The 17,694-nt window shown below is 42.1% G+C and overlaps 1 protein-coding gene and 1 long non-coding RNA gene across 3 annotated transcripts in view; both read right to left on the bottom strand.

Moving 5' to 3' along the window:
* LOC125404524 (cell adhesion molecule CEACAM1) overlaps positions 1-17,694 on the bottom strand; it is a 146,809-nt gene that overhangs the window by 50,518 nt on the left and 78,597 nt on the right. The gene's annotated exons all lie outside the window — the stretch shown is intronic.
* LOC148123378 (uncharacterized) lies at positions 13,409-14,847 on the bottom strand. The gene is made up of 2 exons (XR_015738044.1): positions 14,636-14,847; positions 13,409-14,366 (listed from the first exon to the last, which is right to left on the bottom strand). It is a non-coding gene; the product is annotated as an uncharacterized LOC148123378 (long non-coding RNA).

The raw sequence follows: 17,694 nt of genomic DNA, 5'->3' as shown, positions 1-17,694 counted from the left end.
AATTTCCTTAATGCTAATGAGAAGGGAACAACAGCAGCAGAAAGACATTGGATAATGGAAAAGTCTGCTGAACTAAATCAACTGGTTTATATCAAGGATGTGCTGACCTCTCAATGGAAGCCAGGAGATGTGCTACGTTGGAGAAGGGGTTTTGCTCTTGTTTCCACAGGAGAAGAAAAATTGTGGATACCATCAAAATTAATAAAGGTTAGATCTGAAGAGAAGAAATCTCTTGGAAAGGAGAAATGACAGCATCTACAATGATGATAACCATACAGGTGGTAAGAAAAACATAGAATGGGGGCAGGGTTCTGTTCTTATCTCCACAGGAAAACACTTGTCTTTGAAAAATTCAAAGGATCCTGGATGTTTGAATACTGAGAGATGAAAAAATAACTACCCAATATGGATTATCAAGAAAACTGAATAGGTTCTGTGAGTATGAAGCTCTGGAATATACTAAATCATATTTCTGAATTTATAGAGCTGGTTTTTGAGTTGGACTCTTGGCTCAGTCCCTCTCTAATTCCAAGCCTGTTGTTAGGAGAAAAACCCAGAGTTTCTGGAGTTTCTGTCTTATGTCAAGAGCCATGATATGAGACAGAAAGAAATATGAGTTTAGAAAACATCTTTGCTTTTCTTCATATCTATCATACTTTTCATTAAATATGTCTATCATACCTTTCATTGAATATATGTTTGTATATGTCTATATAATTAATGTTTAAGTTTTCCACAATGAACAATGAGTTTTTCGTGCACTGACTTTTAAAGTTTCCAGGAAGAAGATGGGACCCCCATAACAACAACTCCACTCGGTTGATATGACGTCATAATACTGATAGTGCTACTACAAGTCCTGTTCTGGGTATCAGCTGCACAGATGATTCCAACTTGGTTAGCTGAAATGGTGCACATCTTGAATAACATTCTGGCCAGACCTCCACAAAATACTCAGAGGCTGTTTGCAATTTTAAAAGACATTGACCTTGAAATTTAACCATCATTTTACTTTCACAGGATCCTCCAGAAAGAACCTTACCCCCATGACAGCTGGAAGTAATTCTAGAAGACGATGTCCCCTCTCTCAGCAAAGTTTGTCCTCAGGTTTAGGAACAATATTTAGGGATTGATTATAGTTAGTATACGGTTGAGAGTTGAGAAAGAAATTTTATAAGCTCAGGGATCTTTTGGAAGAAAAAAAAAGAGGAATAATCGGATAGATAAAAATGGTATTTGTGAGTTATTGTTTATAGATAATTACATCGTTATATATTGAATATTGTATGTATGCATGCTTCTACCTGTTTAAAACATTTTTTATGTATTGATATATATTGTATTGATATATGTATACCATATTGCAGTGTACATTTCTACCTCTGATTAAGATACTCATATATTGTTTATGTATTGATATTTATTGTTTACATTTGAAGGTAATTGTCCTCATTTATTGCACAGTTGTTTATTCTCTTAGTCTTTAAGTTAGATACATGTTAAGAATTGCATATCAATAGTCATCTATGTCTGTCATATTTATGGTTAGACTAATCAGGTTCTTTAGATACATAGAAATTATATATAAATAGTCTTCAAACTCTTCAAAGAGCTGTAGAAAATGGCATTTAAATTAATCTTAGAGTTCTGTGCAGTGAGACACAATCACTCCTGGCAACACCAACCTGTTCCCAAGAGATTGTTGAGCACCAAAGACACTCCACTTGGAGCTTGTCTTCTTGACAAAACTGGCCTCTGGGTAAGGAACTGCCCATACCTCAACTACTGACAAATACACAGTATCCGGAAATGGATAAACAGAACTGTCAAATCTTGCCAAGACTGGGTAAGATGGTTCTGAATAATCTCTTGCCTTTTAAAATCTGGAAATGGATAAAATCCGGAAAGGGATAAACAGAACGGTAAATCTTGCCAAGACAGGGTAAGATGGTTTTAAAAAATCTCTTGCCTGTTAAAAATAATCTGTCAGTTATTCTAGGCCTTAGTCAAAGTTGGTTGCTTCAACGCTGCAAACAGATCTTTGGTGATTGCCCAGGTAGCCAGTTGTCTCTGTGATTTGTTGCATGATTTGAAAGTTCTTTGATTGCACTTCCTAATTACTCAGGTAACATTATTTCCCTTCTCAGATCTTCTATGGGGTTGAAGACTAGATAAATGTAGCTACTTTCCTCTCATGACTTGGCCAAGTTATTTATTATACAAGACTTTAGCAAGTTAGAATAGGATATTTGTACTTATTGTATATAATTGTGTAGGTTTGTACTTACTGTATATAATTTCATAGTAGGCTTAGAACTCTCTTACTTAAACAAAAGGGGGAGGTGCTGTGGGAGTACCTTCCACTGTTTCAGCCAATAGTCACTGAAATACCAGCCCACTGGGGCATGGTATATTCTCTTTAAAAGAAGAGCGACAAGCCTCGGCTCGGCCTCTTGGTTCTGGCACTTGGTTCCGGCTCCTGCTCCCGGCTCCTGCTCCAGCAACTACGCTCCCTTCCTGACGGTTTATGGTGTATGTAAGTTTTACCCCCCAAAATAAATACCCCTTTAAAACAGAACTGTTGTGGGATTGATTCGCCATTAAACAACAGACACAGGAAATACAGAGAATCAATAAGTCATATTTCAAAAACCTGTACTCCACAAAATTGGAAAACTTAAAGGAACAACTTTCTGGATAAGTATCACTTACCAAAATTAAATCAAGGCCAGATAAGCAAATCCTTCTCTGACCTTAGCCATACTGTCTCTAACTATTCCAGTGTGATCAGTATAGAAATAATATTCCTCTTTTAGGCCAGCGCAAAGGCCTCCCTGCTGGAGGAAAAGGAGATCTAGTCCTTATCGGTTCTGCAAAACTATCTCAGACAAGAAGACGGTGATTTTTCTAAATTAGAGATGCCTCTTTCTAGGTTTTGGATATCTTCATCAATAGTAAGGCATAGTGTTGAATAGTGTTTGTTGGAGAGAATTAAGGAGGATATACCCGTTCCAGCACCAGCAGCACCGAAGCCCAATAGAACAGCAATGGTTACTGCAGTCACAGGCACTCGCCTAACTCTGATCAAGGAATGGCTATTGTCATGATCCCAAGTCTGAGCAAATTGTTCTATGGCATAATAGATTAATCTTGGAACAATCTGAATAAGAATATAAAAGCTATTAGGTTGTTTAAGGTGGGGACATAGATACAGGGTGTCAGCCTATTGTTGCAGGCCCACCAGTTCTCTGTATTCAGAAGGAAATAAAGGAAAGTACTGTTGGCTGAGGCAGTCTGATTACAAAGATGCTGTGAGAGGAGGGTATGCTATTCCCTATGCACAATCCTGAGCCAATCACCTGAATCAAAGTAATTTTACTTGTAGTGGCTTGACTCTATCTGCATTTTTGGGGGTTGTTGGAGTAGCTATTGTTATGGTTTTTATCTCTTTAAGAGGCAAGCCACGCCCACTCCCAGTGACTCCTGCCCTTCCCCTGCCATCTTAGCTACTCACTGTCCCCTCTTGGTGCGCGCATGGTTCCCTTTTTTGTTTTTCTCCTTTTTCTTCTCTCTTCCCCCCCCCTCTCTCTTCCCTCTTTTTCTTCTCTCCCCACTCTTTCTCTACTCTAAGTAATAAATATCCAATTCTGATTCATACAATGTGTCTGCACAGGTGTCTTACACTTGCTCGCCTGCCCAGTTGCTCACCACATGGCTGGGCTCTGCCTGCCACCAGCTGTCCAGGACCTGCTGCTCAGCACCTGCTTGGGACCACTTGGGACCCGCCAGCATTTTTTAAAAAAAAAATCATAAAAGCTACAGTTTCCATAGGTGGCTACACTTTTGTAAAAAGGTGGGGTGAAATGATAACATAGCCAACAGGAATTTGTTAGGGTAGGATTAGTTGCATTTAGTGCTAAAAATGTTTGACTAATTATTTTTAAAACAAAATTATAGGTGTCAGAGTCAAAAAGAGATAAAACAGAAAATACAAAATAATTAGAGTGATTCTGGGGTGATGGAGTTATCCCAAGGTCATTAGACAATGACCATTGTTCATTAAACGATGCATTGTTCTTCAGATGGACCAAGAGCACTATTGGGTCCCACACGGGTGGGAGATGTGGACCTTGGGACCTGTTTGGATAGTTTAATTGTAAAGAAGACTCCATCATCATCTTTCTCCTTGTAGAGCCTTAAGCCCCAGGAGTACCCAGACAAATAGGAGGTGGCCTACTTTCCCTTAGATGTAAATTGAATCTTAGAGGATGATACCATCCCTTGTTCTTAGGGTTGGTAGTTTGCAGGCATCCAGGGTGGAAAGTTGTGTGGAGGGGTGTGAGTAATTTGTCTGAAGAGTGATATAATTCCAGGAGGAGGATGACTTCCAGTAAGTATCACCGGTAGTCTCACATCCCCAGGATTGACAGTAGAAATCACTCTTCCCTCTACACTGATGGAGTAATGAACGATCTCGATGGGATCCTGGACATACATACACAGGGTAAGCCATAAGGACAGATCTAGCAATTTGATTGGAGCACCCGGGCTTGCCTGATCCTAGGACAAGTATCCCTAATTCAGCTCCAGATGACCCCCCTAGGGCTTGACCTGAGGAAGGCATGTCTATCTCCAGAGCAGCACTTTGATCGAAAATGTGCTCTATTCCCCAGGGGACCCCAGCTCCCAGGCCTAGTTTGCAGAAATCTGGGTAAAAGATAGGCCACCAGTCCTCGTGTGAAACCTGGGAGGCACTCCAAGTGATGTCTCCTCATTCATTGTTTACCATCCAGGTATAATTAAGTGGCTGATGGGGGTTGGAAGCAGAGGCAGAGCTCCTGGGTGGGGTGAACAAGATCCCAGCTATTAGAAGCAGGAAATGTATCTTGGTAATTATCTGCAGAGAGAAAAGAAGAGAGACTTGTCTCAGGAGGAGCATTTTTCTCCTTTCCTGGACTAGGTTGTTATATTAACCTGCCTTATTAGCCTTTTGGGGAGCCAATGAGGCCCTCCTTCTGTATGATCATAGACACATGCAGATCCTCAACCCCAGATTAGAACTGGGTCGGGTCCTTTCCATTGAGCTGTTAAAGGGTCATGCCACTTTACCATGGCTCAACACTTTTGCGTCTCAGGGTGCCACAGACGATCTACTGCAGATCTTTCATTTTTGTCCAAAGTAAGAAAATTAAGGACAAAAAGAGCATGATGTAAAAGATTTCGAGAAGCCCCTCATAGGTCATAGGGGTCCCCTCTCCTTAATTTATGGAGCATGGACTTTAAAGTCTGGTGGGCACGTTCAACAATGTCTTGACCCTGAGGATTATAAGTTATACCAGTTATGTGTTTTATATGAAGGCACTGACAAAATGACTGCAAGTTTTTCCCAGTGTATCCTGGACCATTGTCAGTTTTGATTACCTTAGGCTTGCCTAAGACAGAAAAACATTGCAGGGTGGGAGTAATAACATTTTTGAGGCTTCTCCTAACAAAAGTGAGGCAAATATGAAGCCACTAAAGGTGTCAATTGAGACACGTATGTATTTGAGTTTGCCAAATTCATTTAAATGGGTGACATCCATTTGCCAAACCTCATTGGGGACTAGTCCCCATGGATTAATGCCTAGATGTGGTACTGGGAGGGAGATCACGCAGTCAGGACATTTTTTTTTAACAATTTCTCGAGCTTGATCTCTGGTAATTTTAAACATTAGGCAGAGGGTATGGGCATTAAGATGATGGAGAGAATGGGCCTGAGCTGCCTGGGGGACACAACCTAGAAGAACAGGAAAAACTAGCTGAGTAGCTGCACCAGCCAGGGCAATACCTGCAGACAGGGAACCAGGCAAGTCTAAATGAGCCCGCAGGTGGCCAATAAAAAAGGGGTGTGACCTGGCAACAATCAGGGAGTGCAACTGGGAAAGTAGGGGAGATGCATTTGTAGTGGGTTTTATAAAAGGAACTGTTTCCAAAATTGGAATAGAGTGGGCAACATAAACACTGTCAGTATACAAGTTAAAAGGCTGCGAACAAAATGCCTGGAAAACCTTAACAATTGCAGAGTTCAAGTTGTGCTGAAGTATATGGTGAGGGGTGAGGGGTGGCAATCCCATCTATCACATAAGTAGCCTTTGCCTTGACAGAGCCATTAGTAAACATTGAGGGGGCCCCTTTTATGGGCTGCGAGGTTGTTACTTTTGGAAACACAAAAGAATGTATCCTAGCAAATTGTAACAAAGGGTCACTGGGGTAGTGATTGTCAATTGTGCCGAGGAAGGAGGAGCAAGCAACAGGCCAATTGTCATCAGTTTGGAGCAGTCAATTAAGCTGGTCCCGTGTATAAGGATAACCAGGGAATCAGGGTCAGTTCCAAAGTACTGGTGACTCATTTCCCTTCCTTTTATGATCATCTGAGCAACTAGAGATGGATAGGTGGCTAACACCTTTGGAGGAGAAGCAGGCAAATGGACCCAAAGCAATGGATGGCCATTTTCATATTTTATGAGGATGCATGCTGCCAAAAAACACCTGTAGGGGCATGGGGTGTGGCACAAATGATGCACAACAAGGATTGAGAATAGAAGACCTGAAAAACAGTTTGGCTCTGAATGGCCTTGTTAATTAGGGCAAGAGAAGCCTGAGCTTCAGGGGTGAGCTTCCTGGGGGATAAAGGGTCTGAGTCCCCATTTAGGGCCACTGAAATCAGGAACAAGACAAGGTTGTCCACACTCTCCATATCTATTCAATAAAGTTCTTGAGGTCCTCGCTATAGCAAAAGAAAACAAAAGGAGAACAAGTGGTTATAAATCAGAAAAGAAGTCAAACTCTCATTATTTGCTGATGATATGATAGTTTATATAAGTGATGCCAAAAATTCTACCAGGAACTTCTACAACTCATAAACACCTTCAATAATGTAGCAGGATCCAAGATTAACTCGAAAAAAATAGTCACCCTCCTGTACACAGAAGATAAGTGGGCTGAGAAAGAAATCTGAGAAACAAGATCCTTCAAAATAGCCACAAATAGCATAAAATATCTCAGAACTACTCTATCCAAACACGTGGAAGACTTTTATTACAAGAACTTTAAATCTTTGAAGAAAGAAATTGAAGAAGACAGCAGAAAATAGAAAGCTCTCCCATGCTGTTAGGTAGGTAGAATTAACATAGTAAAAATGGCAATCTTACCAAAAGCAATCTACAGATTCAGTGCGATGCCAAGCAAAATTTTTCACAGACCTTGAAAGAACAGTACTCAACTTCATATGGAAAAGGAAAAAAACCCAGGATAGCCATAACAATCCTGTATAATAAAAGAACTTCTGGAGGAATAACAATCCCTTCGAACTTCAAACTTCAAACTCTACTACAGAGTTATGGTAGTGAAAACAACCAGGTATTGGCATAAAAACAGATAGGAGGACCAATGTAACAGAATCGAAGCCCTGGATATTAATCCACACACATTTGAACACCTGATTTTTGACAAAGAAGCAAAAAAATATCAAATGGAAAAAAGAAAGAAAATTTCACAAATGGTGCTGGCATAACTGAATTTCAAAATGTTGAAGAATGAAACTCTATCCATATTTATCACCATGCAAAAAACTCAAGTCCAAATGGATCAAAGACCTCAATATAAAGCAAGCCACACTGAACCTTATAGAGGAGAAAGTGGGAAGTACACTTGATGGTATTGGCACAGGATACCACTTCTTAACTATAACTTCAGGAACACCGACACTGGTGTAGGAGTTCCTTCTATTTGTGTGTTGCTTTCATTGGTTAATGAATAAAGAAACTGCCTTGGCCTAGTTGATAGGGTGGAACTTAGGTAGGTGGAAAAAAAGAACTGAATGCTGGGAGGAAGAAGGGCAGAGTCAGAGGAGCATGGATCCTCCCTCTGCTGGAGATGGATGTTGGTTAGAATCTCCAGTAAGCCACTGCCACATGGCGATACACAGATTAATGGAGGTGGGTTAAACTAGTATGTAAGAGTTAGCGAATAAGAAGTTAAAGCTAATGGCCAAGCAGTGTTTTAATTAATACAGTTTCTGTGTGGTTATTTTGGGTGTAAGCTAGCCTGGCAGCTGGGACAAACCAGCAGCCTGCTCTTTGAAACAATTGGTGCTCCAATGTGGTCAACTAAATCCATGTAAAACCTGAGAGGGCTTGAAAAAGAAATTCTAGACAATAGATAGATGGATATATATATATATATATATATATATATATATATAGAGAGAGAGAGAGAGAGAGAGAGAGAGAGAGAGAGTTTAGTACAGCTTTTTGCTGTTTGCTGGTAGCATGCTGCATAGAGATTTTCCTGATTCAGCAGTCAAAGCAGGAAAAATGTGGCAGTTTTGAAATTTCAGCTTTCTGGGCTGTGCCACCAGCACGAGTTCTGAGTCTTTTGGGAGAAGGAGTGATTGGATGGGATTTGTGAGCAGATTTCCCTGGCTTGCTTGATGGCAACTTGGACCAGCTGTGTGCCTGGAAGTTGGGCAGTGTATGTGGCTCAGAGGCTCGAGCAGCTCTACCATGTAGGACTGGGCAGGGCAAGCAGGCACTGACGTATTACTTGAGCGATGACGCAGCTGAAGTTTTTAAGAAATGCTTAGCATTTTAAGAAGTGCTCCTGGACAGTAAAGAATTATAGATACACAGAAGGACAGATTCAGACATTAAAGACCTCTAAATGGGTCACAGTGTATATAGGCTTAGGAGAGAGAAGAAAAAGAATATAGAGAGTCATAAAATAAAGCTAATGCTTAAAAAAGAGTAAAGTCTTTAAAGAGACAGTACAGATAGTCATAGATTAAAAGAAGTAATTAAAAATAAGCCACACAAAAATGGAAAATTCACAGAGTCTGGATTATGTGTATTATTGTGTTTCCTTTGAATTTTTTTGACTGTGAAGGAGCTAAGTACAGAGAGAGATTTCATTGTATGGGCTAAACCAGCACATATATTATAAAGGTATCCTGACTTCAGAATTTGGGTCTAAGAACATGTTGCTTGGGAAAAGAGGTTCTTCTTTTGTTTACGCAGAAGATGAGAACCTGTGGATTGCCTGCAGGCAAATATAGTTTTATGGACCAAGGCCTCCTAAAAAGTTGCCATAAACACCCTCAAAAAATTTCTTCGCCCAACTGCTGACAGAGATGAACCTAGCATACAGGATACACCATAAATGACCTGATTAACAGTGCCCCCCATTCAACAAAAAAATTATGGACAAAACTGTGCCCATATTCCCAAATATTGTTTGTAAATGTTTGTCTACATTTAAAGGGGGATATAATATAGATATAAATTACTTTGCTTATTGATACAAATTTAAGTCAATTTTGTTATATGCATATTTCTGCTTTTGATTAAGGTATTGTGTTTGTGTAGCTCATCTAAAAATGTAATGTGTAATTAAAAATATAGTTTAATAGACAGTCATCTATAATAATCAAGTTTATAGTCATGTTAGGTAAATTTTCTAAATGTATAGAGATATATTTCAGTTAGTTATGTATTCTTCAAATCTTTTAGAGAACTTTAGAATATGGCACTCAAATGTTTTAAAAATTTAAAACTTTTCATGACAGTGAGATACATCTGCTCCTGTCAGCACCAGCTACTCCAAGAGGAAGATAGGCATTGAAGAGATTCCTTATGGTGTTGGTTAGTCATTTGGGCAAGAAACTGCTCTTGCTTGGACTGTTGCATAAACTGGACATGAAGAACTCACAGAGAGAAGACTGTTGAACTTGCCTAAAAGTAATATGGTCATTCAGGGTTCCTGCTTCATGAAAGACTCTGCGATACATTCTTCAGGATACAGAAGAAAGTGACTAAACTGTCTTTGAAATCTCCTGGTTTGTGAAAAAGTCTGCTGGATTCTATGGGTCTGAAGGCCAAAGATGGATGCCCCAATGGTACAGAAAAACTTTGGGTGACTGTCTAGGCAATGACATATCTCTGTCATTTCTAGAGTTTGGGAGGTTGCTTACAATGCACTTCTGGTTTACATAGGTAATATTATATCCTTCTGAAGTCTTTGATGGAGTTGAAAAATTTATAACTATTAAAAAATGTCTGGTGGTAATGAGAAGAGGACACGAGATGCAAACGAACCCGTGTAGAAGTTTATTAAGGGGGTTTGTGCTCAAAGGCCCAGAGAAACGGTGTAGAAAGAAGGAGAGGTAAAAATGGCATGTCCAGCTTTTAAAGGCTTCCTAGCACATGCACATGAGGGGAAAGACGTACCTACACCAGATGTTGATGACAGGGGACGCTACACCTTGCGACTGCCTACAGGAGCTTTTGCATCAGACACTGATGATGCAGATGGCAGGTGACTCATGCATGCACATAGCAGGTAATGTGCCAACCGCAGAACCCAGAAGTGTAGCCTTACGGGTGGCTAAAAGAATTACAGTTATAGTTTTCCCTTGTTGTGATAAAAGATAAAGTAGATATAAATATTGTAACTGTAATTCTTGCTTGATAACTGTTTTGTTATATGTAATCTTACTATGTTAAAGTTAAAACCTTCTTTTTTATTTAAACAGAAAAGGGGAAATGGTGTTGGAGTTCCTTCTGTTTGTGTGTTGCTTTCATTGGTTAATGAATAAACTGCCTTGGCCTAGTTGATAGGGTGCAACTTATGTAGGCAGAGAAAACAGAACTGAATGCTGGGAGGAAGAAGGGCAGAGTCAGAGGAGCCATGGATCCTCTGCCAGAGATGGACACCAGTTAGAATCTCCGGTAAGCCACCGCCACGTGGCGATACACAGATTAATGGAGGTGGGTTAAACTAGTATGTAAGAGTTAGTCAATAAGAAGTTAAAGCTAATGGCCAAGCAGTGTTTTAATTAATACAGTTTCTGTGTGGTTATTTTGTGTGTAAGCTAACCAGGTGGCTGGGACAAACAAGCAGCCCACTCCTTGCAACAAGACACTAAGAGCAACAATTAATAAATGACAGCCTACAGAATTGGAAAAGATCTTCACCAACCTGACAACAGAGGTTTTGATCTCCAAAATATACAAAGAACTCAAAAAATTGGTTATCAAAATAACAAATAATCCAATTTAAAAAAATGGAATACAGACCTAAAGAGAGAACTCTCAACAGATGAATCTAAAATGACTGAAAACACTTAAGGAAAATCTCAACATCCTTAGCCATCAGAGAAATGCAAATCAAAACAATTCTGAGATTCCTTCTTACAACAGTCAGAATAGCCAAGAACAAAAATACTGATGAAAACTTATGCTGGTGGGGCTGTGGGGTAAAGGGAACACTCCTCCATTGCTGGTGAGAGTGCAAGCTGGTATAGCTTTGTATATAGCTGGTATATGACTTTGTATGTCAGTGTGGTGATTTCTCAGATAATTAGGAAACAACTTTTCTCAAAACCCAGTAATATCTCTTTTGTGTATATATCCACAGGATGTTCAATTGTGCCACAAGGACACGTGCTCAACTATGTTCATAGCAGCATTGTTTGTCATAGCCAGAACCTGAAAACAACCTAAACACCCCTTGATCAAAAAATGGATAAGGAAAATGTGGTACATTTACACAATGGAGTACTACAGAGCAGAAAAAACAATAACAACAGCTTGAAATTTGCAGGCAAATGGATGGAGCTATAAAACATCAGTTTATAAGTGGTTTTAAAACATAAAGCATTGAAAACCAGCCTATAAATCACAGTACCAGAGAACCTAGACAACAGTGAGGACACTAAGAGAAACATACATAGTTCTAATCTACATGGGAATTTGAAATAGAGTAGATCTCCTGAGTAAACTAGGACCAGGGGATTTGGGAGAGGATTGAAGGGGAGGGGAGAGGCAGGGAGGGGAGCAGAGAAAAATATAGAGATCAATAAAACTCAATAAAAGTATAAAAATAAAAAAGGTGTGAACCTCCACCGGAGCAGGCACAAGGAAGTGACCTCTGCAGGAACAGGTAAAAGGGAGCAGCCATCAAGGGAGCTAGCCGCCGAGCCAGAGACCTCTGTGGGACCAGGCCTAAGTCAGAGACCTCTGTGGGAGCAGGTCTGAGTCAGGAACCTCTATGGGAACAGGCCCAAGGCAGCGAACTCCGTGGGAGCAGATACAAGTGAGTGACTGCCAAGAGAGCAGGCCTGAGCTACTGACCTATGCAGGGCTTGGCCCAAGCCAGGGTCCCCCATAAGAACAGGCCTGAGGCAGGGACATACATGGATCTAATCTACATGGGAAGAAGAAAAAGACAAGATCACCTGAGTAAATTGGGAGCATGGGGATCATAGGAGAGGGTAGAAGGGGATGGGGGAAGAAGGATGGGGAACAGAGAAAAAGATACAGTTCAACAAAAACAATTTTAAAAAAATGAAAGGAGCCTTCAGGAAGCCAGGCAAACCAAAGGCTGGCCACTCTAGGGAGCAGAAGGTCTTGAGTTGCCCCGATTTTACATGGGTGGCAGGGACTGCAGCAGTATCCTTGAAGTTCTGGAACTGAGAGAGGACAAGACCCAGGGGAGCCTTAGGTTTAGAAGAAGCTTTTCCCATAGTGGAAATTACTTCATTCATAACCACAACAAGGAGACTGACAACAAGCAAACAAAAACGAGGAGACATAAAATCGGCAGTCACAGATGGGGAGATGCTGTGCATTGGATCATGTGATCCCGTACCAGTCCCAAAGGGTCATAACCCCTTGTGCGGGGGAGGAACCAAAACTTCCCCTATTTTCCTCTGGCTCAGAGATTAGAAGCCTGTCCACCAGATCTCTTTTGAGCCCCAGATTGTCCAGACACTAGATACCAGATGAAACCCAGAAAGTTACCAATTGGTAAAAACAGTAAAGTCTGCCAGAGACTGGGGTGTCCTCCAAGAACCAGGTTTGCATGAGGTCCCAGGTTCAGCAACAAAAATGTTAGGTTCATGGGGTGGGGCATGCAAAGGTGGGGGACAGACCACCAAAGTCTATTACACCAGAAGCAAACCTTATTCCAAAAAAATAAAAAATCACAAAAATAAATTTCCATTGGGCATGAAAAGCTCATCAGCTGGCTGAGACCACAGCCAGAGATGAACTTGTCAGGCTGTGGCAAAGGACGGTTTCCAAACTCCCTCATTTTGTATTAAGAAGCAATAAGCATTAGCTATGAACAAAAGAATTTCAGGTGCACAGACACCCATGCAGGGAAAACATCCAAATCCATAAACATTGGTGAGAATAGTAATAGTAAGCAAGAGGGTGTGGTGTCTAGCTTATGTGCAGCTCTGGACTTGATCCCCAAACTCACAGCTCCACATGAACTGAGTTCAGTGGTGCATGCCTGTTATGAATATTTTCTAACGCGAGCTACCTGCCGATGCAAAATTCCCAATCAAGCCAAATCAAAACAAACCAGATTAAGAAATATCCAGTTTTAATTCGAGATCTGCGCTCTCGAGTAGCCCCGAGGGGGAACCGAGAAGCTGCAGAGAGGAAGAAAGGGAGACCAGGTGTTCCTCTTTTGAGGGATCACTTAAATACCCTGTGGAGTGGTCCTGACCCCACCCCCAGGGAGGGGTCAAGACCTGGCCTGCTGGGATTTGGAGTCCAGACCAGGCCTGGGGGCTGGTATAGAAGCAAGGGGCAGGGGCCTATGCTCTCAACTTGACATTCCGGACTCTGGATATAGGGGTGACAGAAAATTGGAATGGTAATTATGACAAACCCTTAGGCTCTCTTTGGGAAAAAAGGGCGTAGACTCAAATCTGGCTACTTCCTGCGGGCATGGGGCAGCGTAGGGAAGGGGAGAGCTAGGTGTCCATGTTTAGCAAGAGGTGTGGCTGGAAAGGCATCCCATGAACTGTCATCCTGGAGAAGGCAGGCAGCTGTTCCTTGGGGGAGGTGAGAAGGCAGGTGTCTGGGAAAAAAAACTGTTATTGCTAAAGATGAGTGTGCCAGAATGAGGAGCAGGCAGGCCCTTCATTGTGGCATCCTAGAAAACTGGAGGGTGGAAGGTCCTGTCTGCTGGGCAGACCAAGTGTCCTGAGTAGGTGTCCACTTGAGCCTGGAGAGATGGTACCAGAATGTGTGTCCCAAGAGCTTGGCAGCTGAGGGGGTAGTGAGGATTACCGTGTAAGGTCTTGTCCATCAAGGTTCAAGAGACCTAGGAGTTAACTGTTTGAGGAGTACTGGAAATGCTTCTATCCATCCTGTAAAAGCATCCACAAGTGTTAAGAGATAACAGAGTTTTTTATGAATAGGCATATGGGTAAAATTAACCTGTCAATCTTTGCCCAGTTGTTGTCCACGAAACTGGTATATGTGGAGAGCTCCCTGTGGGTTGGCCTGGTCACACATCTGGCAGGAGGAATGAACCTGTAAAATAGAATACTGGAGATGGGTAGGGTTAAAAGAGGCTCCAAAAAGTGGAACAAAGCTTTGGGGAAGTGGCTAAGGATATCTCCACCCAGTAAATGTGCTGGGCAAGCCGGTATTGCTAAGAAAGAATGAGAAAAAAATGTCCTGCAAGATGGTAGGGCAGTGGCAAAGTTTTAAGAGGGAAGGAATGGGTCCCATCTACCCCCATAGCTGAAATAGGTGAGGGAAACTTAAGGCTCGAGTGAGAATAAACATAATGAACTTACCAGCCACTTGTAGCGTGACCCTAGGCTCAGAGAGATTTACGGGATATACCAAGTCTGGGCAGCGTCAATCCTCTGCCAGCCTGGCACAGTTTCACTTGCTGATGGTGATGAGGCCGGACCTCCGTGGCTTGGCATAGAGGACAAGCCCACATGGGGGCATTGTGATTTCCAGTGTCCAGGTTGCTGGCAGATAGGGCACAACCTCGGAACAGGTGTAGTGCAATATTGTGCCACGTGACCCTTTAGGCCACACTTGATAGAGCCCTGTGGTTGGCTTCCCTTGTCCCCCTTCCTGTGACCTTAGGGCAGCTGCTAAGGCCTGGGCCTGTAGATTGTTGAAGACTCAGCTGATTCCTCTTGGGCATTAAAACTTTAAAGGCCATTTTCACCAATTCCCGTATAGGAGTTTGGGGACCATCCTCAACCTTTTTTTAACTCTTTCCTAATATCTGGTACTGACTGAGGAAGCAGAATGATTAGTAGAAAAGGAACCTAGCTGCTTTTCTACCTGAGAGAGATTTAGAAGAGAAAAGGGAGCATGGGAGGGGCTAGCCCAGTGCACAGAGGGGGTCCAGGAGTGGAGCAGTGGGGTAGGAGGGAGAGGGGAAGGTGGAAGTTGACTTTGAATCTCCTAATTGGGAAAGGGAAGGGAAAGAATGTTTTTCCGCAGGAGGGGGGATTGGGAAGTGTGGACTTAAGAGAGTGGGGGAGGGGCCAGTACCTCTGGTGCTGTGAGACACTGGCTACTAAGGGGAGGTGGGGGGGTGAGAGCACAGAGACCAAAAACCATGGACATATATATGTAAGCTCTGTTTATTTGTATCAGACAGGCTCAATTTTAAAAGATTTTTGTAAGAAGCTTACAGGGATAACAGTAGACCTGGCTTTGAACTGTAGGTGCCCATTTTAGAGTCTATGCCGAACCACGTGGCCTAAGTCCATTTCAGCGCATCTGCAAAAATGGCTCTTAGGTCCAAAAGGGGCCACGGAGATTGAATGCCAGGCGTCCCAAGGCAAACAGACCTCCGCCTCAGCCAAGCCCGATCCCGCGGGATTGACCACCACCTGGGACTCGAATTCTCTGTGTGAGTTCATGACTTCAGCAGGAAACTGAAAACGACAATATAAGTACGAGTGGGTCCCCCCAAAACCCTATAGCATAGACAAGAAAAGGGACTCACAAAGTTTCAGCCGCTGTAGCCCTGAAGCCGGTTTTAAGTGTGGCGTAGAGAGCTCAAGATGTAGACTAGGAGCCTTTCAACACGTGGCCTGCCCTAGCTCTGCAGAACCTCAAAATTGTTAGGAATGTTTCCTAACACGAGCTTCTCACTGACACAAAATTCCCAATCAAGCCAAATCAAAATAAACAAAATTAAGTAATATCCAAGTTTAAAGGGAGATCTGCGCTCTCAGGTGGCCCCGAGGGGGAACCGGGAAGCTGCATAGAGGAAGAAAGGGAGACCATGTGTTCCTCTTTTTGGGAATCACTTAAATACCCTGGGGTGTGGTACTGACCAGGACCTGGCCTGCTGAGATTTGTAGTCCAGATCAGGCCTGGGGGCTGGTATAGATGCAAGGGGCAGGGGCCTATGCTCTCAACTTGACATTGGCTGTAATCCTGAAAGACCCCCAGTGTGGGGAGACTCTCACTCAAGAGACTGTCCTTGCTGCAGTCACACGAGGTTTAATCGACAAGATGGGAACCAGTGCACTGGGGCCGAGACTCATAACCTACACAGGGGAAAAGTTCGACTTCGAGTAATTGGGAGAAGGGATTTTTAAGGGAAGAAATCACAACCCAGTAATCAAAAGGGGTAGGGAGGGCATTATAGAAAATTCCAAAATACCAATGATAATCACAAGGGGTAAACTCCTTGTTTCTCAAGATTATTCTCAAGATTACAATCTGACTTTATCTTCAGCTAGTTCCTGAAACTGAACCAGTTTATCCTAGACTTCTGATTCTTCCCTCCCTGCTTAGATTTTTGGCTCTATTTTTTTCTGCTAAAGGGATCTGGATTTATCCAGGTCTTTCAATCCCACTACTGAGGGTGAGGTAAGCAGGATCAACGTCTTTGGCTTCATAGCAAGTTCCAGGCCAGTCTGGGCTAGAGACCCTGGATTAAAAAAAAAAATGTGGTGATGACACAGGCCTTTAATCCTAGCACTCAGTAGGCAGAGGTAGGCAGATCTCTGTGAGTTCGAGGCCAGCCTGATCTATAAGAGCTAGTTCCAGGACAGGTAGGGCTGTTAAACAGAAAAAGTCTTTCTTGAAAAACCAAAAAAAAAAAAAAAAAACAACAACAAACAAAACAAAACAAAAAAACCCAAAACAAACAAACAAAGAAAAAGGCAAAAAACACTTCCAGATCATTCTAATGCATTGTCAAAGTTAAGAACCCTTTCTTTAAACTCAAATTTGCATTATAATACTTTAAACTGGTAACTTTTTGTTTTCTAAAATGCTGCTTATACAAATTTCCAACTATCCCTGTAATCTATAGATTGAGTTCAAGTTCCTGAGGGTACCATGCATAGGCCCTCTAGGCTGGCCCTCTGCTTCTTGATCTGCAGTCAGTCCTGACCCATATTTTATGTCCTGAAGTGCCCCTGTCTTCCTGTTCAGTTCCTGAATTCTTATCTGGGAGTTCAAAGCCAGCCAACTCTATATAGAAAATTCCAGGCTAGCCAGGGCTACATAATGAGATTCTGGTTCGAAGGAAGGAAGGAAGGAAGGAAGGAAGGAAGGAAGGAAGGAAGGAAGGAGCAAGCTCATGAATATTTATGTATGTATCTGAATACTGGAAACCTACAGGTTCTGAGATAAGGGTAACTTAGTGATGATGAGAGCCATGGTGACCTTTAGATGCAGCACAAACAGAAAGGTCCCATTGCTAGGCTCCTTCATTTTCATTATTATAGTTCAGGGGTCCCTAGAGGCAATTTGTAGGTTGTTGCTCATGGTTGCTTGGTAAAAGTTTCTTGCTATCAAGATCCTGCATGGCCTTTAATCTTTGGTTTGTGCCTTGCTCATCACTAAAATGACAGACCCTTTTGAA

The sequence above is a fragment of the Myodes glareolus genome, chromosome 1 (genome assembly GCF_982192425.1).
Source record: "Myodes glareolus chromosome 1, mMyoGla1.1, whole genome shotgun sequence".
Lineage (NCBI taxonomy): Eukaryota > Metazoa > Chordata > Mammalia > Rodentia > Cricetidae > Myodes > Myodes glareolus.
The sequence above is the reverse complement of the archived record's forward strand: the minus strand, read 5'-3'. Positions and strand labels throughout refer to the sequence as shown.